Genomic DNA, 6000 nt, shown 5'->3' with positions numbered 1-6000 from the left:
AGTGGAGGAGAGGAACATTTGTTTTGAACTTTTCTTCCGGTGCTTCAGAGCTAGTGCTTTGCCATTCCACTTGGCAGCAAATCCCAATGATCTCTCCCCTGCTCTTCCAGCCAAAGGATGTGCAAGCTCTACTGCCCTTTCTTCCCCCACCACCACTAATGAAAGATGTCAGAGGAAACTCAGCAGGGTGAGTCCTGCTGATTTTCCCTTCTCCCAACACCCTCTGCTGTAGGTCTTTACAAAGGAGGAATGATCAATCCTCTCATAACTTTAAATAACAGGTCACCAGGAATATTTTGACTGTAATAAGAGACTGAATCCTCACTAATCAAAACATGATACACAGTGCCTCTAGTATATGCAATTTCAAATTTATTTTCACTGTCTGCTAATAACTATTCATAGTGTGATTTTGATAATCCCATTAGTTTCAACCTCCAAAAAATGAAGCCCTCCCACAAACAAATGCAAGTTCCTTGGCCTTTAGTCCCGAGTTCTCTTGTTTCCCCACCCCCCCCCCTTTTTTTTTTTTTTTGTATTCCTAGTGTTGATACATTCTGTGGGTGAAATCCTGGCTGCACTTAAATCAATGGGAGTTTTGCCATTTACTTTAATGAGGCCCAGATTTCACCTTCCATTTGTTTTACTCTTGTTTTCCTTTGACATTGTCAAATCCAATGTGTATTGCAAACTAGATGGTGTATTAATTACGACATCTATTACCAATATTAAAACCTCTTTCCTACTCATAGTGCATATAGTTATTGTACCACAAAATACAACACTTCCAGCCAACATATTTATGGGGTTACTTCTTCCTTTGTTAGTTCCATTTGAGCTATACCCACCAATAGACCCTCTTCCTTTCCATGGCCCACTATGTGTGTGTTTTGTGCAGGACATTTGTCCTCATACTCTGCCTACAAAACCCTATGCCTATGAGTTCACATAAAGGCAAGGCAGAATCAGATCCTTTATTTGCACATGTTTAGATGAAGAGTAGGGCTAAGGCAGAACAGTCAGCAGGCACAGGCAAATTGAGGGGAAGCAGCTGGAAGACATGATGAGTCTCATGGAGAAAGCCAGAGGAATTATTTTGGTGGTACTATGGGGGGAAAAGGGGAGGGAATGAGGTAGAGTACTTTACTTAATTTAGTCAATTGGTATATTAATTGGTAAAGATGTGAGCACAATTTGATTTAAAGAAAGTAGTTTGAGCTACTTATAAGAATAGGTTCACTTCTTACCATAATGGCGCTGATTTAGCAAAGTACTTAAGACCATACTTTAAATATGTAAATTAATAAAATAAAGTCAAACAGATTAAGGGAAATGTAGGACAAACGACTACCCCTGTGCTTAAAGATATGTAAGTACCTAAGTATTTAGCTGAATCAGGGCAAAGATGGTTAATTTACCTTTAAATAGGCAGATAGATACATGTTTGAAAGTATCTGTATTTCCCTTAATCTGGTAAACCAATCTCTTAATTAATTGAAGAAAGTTTGGCTTGGAAATTTAAATCCTCTTGTGGTACTTTCTAATTCAGGGGGAAAGAAATAATATACTTGCATTTTTTTTTCTACTGAGAAAAACATCTGGAATTACGCTAGAGAAGAATGAGATCAGATCAGTCTGAGCCTCTTATTCACTTTCTTGAGTATCATCTCCTTCATTTAAAATAGGAACAAAATATATTATTTTCAAAAGGCATAAGCAGTTGCATGACTGCACATATTTTTAATTTTGAAGGATTTGTAAAGAAATTAAATTTACAACAAAAAAGATTTGATCCACATATCCGTGAAAGTATACTATGTTGTTCATAATATCCCAGAGCAAGAAAAAAAAATCTAGTTGTTATTTCCTAAGCAAGAAAAATGTGTAAGGATTGTGAATTCTTACAGATCATCAGCTAATGTAAATTAGCATAGCTCCATTGAAGTCAAGCCTGCTAGAATCACTAGACTTATAAATCTAAGTAATATAGATGACACTAGTTTTATGAAAATTATTATTTTTTAATTTGCTTTCTAGCTGATAACTGAATAGTCAGTATCAGATTAAATCTTCAGAAACTCCAGCAGAGACCATAGAGAGACAAATAATCTGATTTTGCACTGAGGAAGACCTGGGGGAAATACTGTAGTTTCTCCTTTACTAAGATAAAGTAATTAGTTTCATCCTTATGAGGAGAGGATGGAAGGAGAGTTGTAAAATGTTTACCATTCAAGACCTACTGCTTCAATTTAGCAATTTGATATTGTTGCTAAAAAAATTATTTCCAGTTTTTAGTCTTGTTGCACTTAATTTTGTGTGATTTCCCTCTCCCCACTCCGAGATATAGAAGTCAGAAATGTAAACTTGAAATATCACTAATGTCAGTTTTACTTATGGATAAGAAGAGAACAAACAAACATTCTCAAAGGAATTTTTTTACCCTCATACTATTGCAGAAGGTTTTATGTTGTACATCAGAGATCCAGGAAGTGGCAAAATTTTCTGGCAGACTGAAACACAAAATAAAACCACAAATATAGGGCTCAGTCCTGCAAAGCCTTTTTCTTGAGGATAATCATGTGAGTAGTCCAGTTAAAGTTAATGAGGACTGTTCTCATGAGGGAGGCTATGTAGGACTGGGTTCTCATGGACATTATAGCTGGTAGAAATTGGACAAAAATCACAAAAAATGTTTGAAAATTTTTCATACACACAAGCCCCTTGTACTTGATGATAAAGCTTGACAAATTCTGTAGCAAGGCTTTCTGTGCAAGGTTTGTGTGGCACTCTAGCACAACAACCTGAAATACCATGGCAGATTCCCATAAATTCAGTAGTGGAGGGTAGGTTCTTTATTTGTCATTTTAAACTGAATTAAACATGACAGAGAAAAAAGACTGCCAATTAATAGGGTATACAATACCAATTTGGGTCTCCAGTCCATCTACAAAAGAAAGTGATCCCAGGAAAGACACCTGTGTTCCATAAGTAGGACTTGTCCTCTTAAACATACTTTGGGACTTTTAGGACTTTTAGGACAAATCTCTTAATTTACAGAACAACAGGATTATTTTCCATTTTCTCAATTATCACTGGTATCCTCACAACCTAGCAAATGAACAGGCAGGGGAGGAGATGGTAAGCCTTCACAGTTGACTGAACTAATTAAACGTCAAACAGTGCTATTGACATTTGCTTTGAACTATAAAGATCCATTACTGGTCTTAGCAGTGATTTCTCTTGGAAGCTATTTAATTCTTTGCTTGTGATTTGAAGTTACTTAGGGATGTTTATGATGGGTCTTTGTACCTCAGAGATTTTTATATTGACTCCCATTTTGGGCTCTGTTTTCACAGCTCTCTCTCTCTCTCTCTATGGAAGTTAGGAGAGAAACAAAATGCAGGAGGATATAAGAAGCTAATGGAGTTTCTACTTCTGCAACTCAAGGGCAAAATGTTTGTTTTAGAAACAGGTGACCCATGTTTTAGCTTCTGCAGTGACTTTTCCATAATTAATGAGATGATTAATTGTGTGTGCACTGTAAATGATGATGTCGGGATTCTGATTACTGACCCATACATGACTCCAAAAATGTGACAAACATCAAAAACTTTCAATTACAAGGTCCAGATGCTGTGTATTGCTTGTAAAATGTTTCAGGTAGGAAGGTTGCATATTAATAGCATAATCTAAACTCAACTGACACTTTAGGAAATGAAATTTTTTTAGAGGAAAAAACTGTGTAGCAGTGAAAATATGTGCAAAAAACAGCAAAAGACAATTGTAACAAGATGTTTTATTTGTCTTCTCTTCACTAGTGTTTAATATTGAAAACCCCCTTCATAAAATAGTTGAGTGATCTGCCAGCAGAGGACATTATTCTAATACCTGTGGACTTGCATAATTGTCTGATGCAAGAAGCCTGAGCCTACTAAACTGGAGAAGGACAAGATTTTTCTCTTATACAAAAGAGCTTATACAAAGGACACTATTTATAGTGTGATCTTTTATGACAGCCGTTTCAATCACTATGGTAAGGCACCTTTCCTAGCTCGATATTTTATAACTTTGTGTATTGTCACAGCAAGTATAAAACTGAGATATTGCCCAATGTGCTGCTAAGACAAACTTTCCAAATTTTCTATTTCTTGAAAGAACAGGACTGAAAGAAGATCAACTTCTTGCCCTAGACATAAGCTTGTACTCCCATTGAACTCCTTATTTGTTCCAAATATATAAAAGAGTAAAATTTTCAATAGAAAGTTAAGTTGCAGCTTTAGTAATTAATAATAACAAAACACTTATTTCTTATATAGTACTTTTAATCAATAGATCTCAAGCACTTCACAGTCTTTAATGTATTTAGCCTCACAACACCTCTGTGAAGTAGGGAAGTATCATTATCCCCATTTTACAGATTTAAATCTGACGTACAGAGAGTTATTTGCTCAAGATCTCACAGGAAATGTAGGAAAGAGAAGGGAATTTAAACCAGGCCTCCTATGTCCTAGTCTATTTCCCCAACCACCGAGCCATCCTTCTTGCTATAACTGAGTTTGGGATTCAGGACAAATTTTAATATTTAATTTATTGAGATTAGAATTTCCCCATATAATCAGTGTCACTTGAATCTTAGAAGGCTGACCTCCATGTTTGTTCCAATTCTGTAGTGAGGGCAAACTGCCTTTTCAGTTGTGATCTGTAGCCTGGAAGTACAAGCTATCTAGGGCAATTATTAAACAACTATTTCCTAGTCATTTTTCCTCTTCCATTCACCCATTTTCCTCATTAAGTCTTTCCATTTTCCCTCTCTCATTATTAACGCACAACTTCCTCTTACCCTCCTCATTCCTCCTCTCCTTCTTATACCTTTGTTCATTCTCCACTCCTTCACTTTGTCAGTCACCTACTTACAAACTTCTATGAAACTCCTCAAAAGAATTTTGCCTGATTTTTTTTTATTCAGTCTGCCTCCTCGTGTAATAATTATATATTAATAATATTTGGAAATTTCTTAACATCTACCATCTGAGGCTCTTAAGATGCTTCCACCTACATGTCAAGACTCATAGATTTTTAAGGCCATAATTGACCACCAGGATCATTTAGTCTGACCTTCTGCACATTACAGGTTACAGAACCACACATATCCACTCTGTAGTAGACCCATAACCTCTGGCTGAGTTACTGAAGTCCTAAAATCTTGATATAATGACTTCAAGCTACAGAGAATCCATCACTTACTCTAGGTCAAACCAGCAGGTGACCTGTGCCCTATGCTGCAGAGGAAAGTAATCCCTCCCACCGCCAGAGGGTTGGATTCCTTCCTAATCCCAAATATGGCAGTCAGCTAGATCCTGAACATGCGAGTGAGACCCACGAACAAGGCACCTAGGAAAGAATTTTCTGTAGTAACTCAGAGCCCTCCCCATTTAGCTCTGTTTAGCTGGGATATGGACCTTCAGGGGAAACCTCACTTATTCCCTTCAATTCTGATTATGAGTAACATTTCCGCAGGGATCAGTGACAGCTAGGGAAAATGGGTGATTGTCAGTTCAGATGACTGACACATGGCAGGAATGTCAGTAATTCAGAGAGAGAGAGAGAGAGAGAGAGAGAGTGTGTGTGTGTGTGGTTGGCTGCCTTACAGGAGGCCTTACATTATCACTGAAACTTATGAGTTGCATGGATGTAAACATTGACTGGATCCAATCTGAGGGAACATAGCTTTTGCACTTGGTTATTAAATCATAGTCATTTGGACAAGCAGCTCCAAGAAAGATTAAATATTATTGTTCACAAAGCCAGAGAGATCTGTTGCTAAAAGTAAAACATTTAAAGGAAGCTATTTCTAGCAGTATTGCTTTCTTTATTTTCAATATTTATGTTCATACTTGACAGCATGGACCACTGATTTGATCCAGTTTGTAAGTTTCTAAGATCGTATGTTCTATTTTTACCAGAATTCAGGAATACAAGAAATTCCATACTGGATTAGAC

Source organism: Mauremys reevesii, linkage group 5, assembly GCF_016161935.1.
Source record: "Mauremys reevesii isolate NIE-2019 linkage group 5, ASM1616193v1, whole genome shotgun sequence".
Taxonomy (NCBI): Eukaryota; Metazoa; Chordata; order Testudines; family Geoemydidae; genus Mauremys; species Mauremys reevesii.
Note: the sequence above shows the minus strand (reverse complement) of the source record.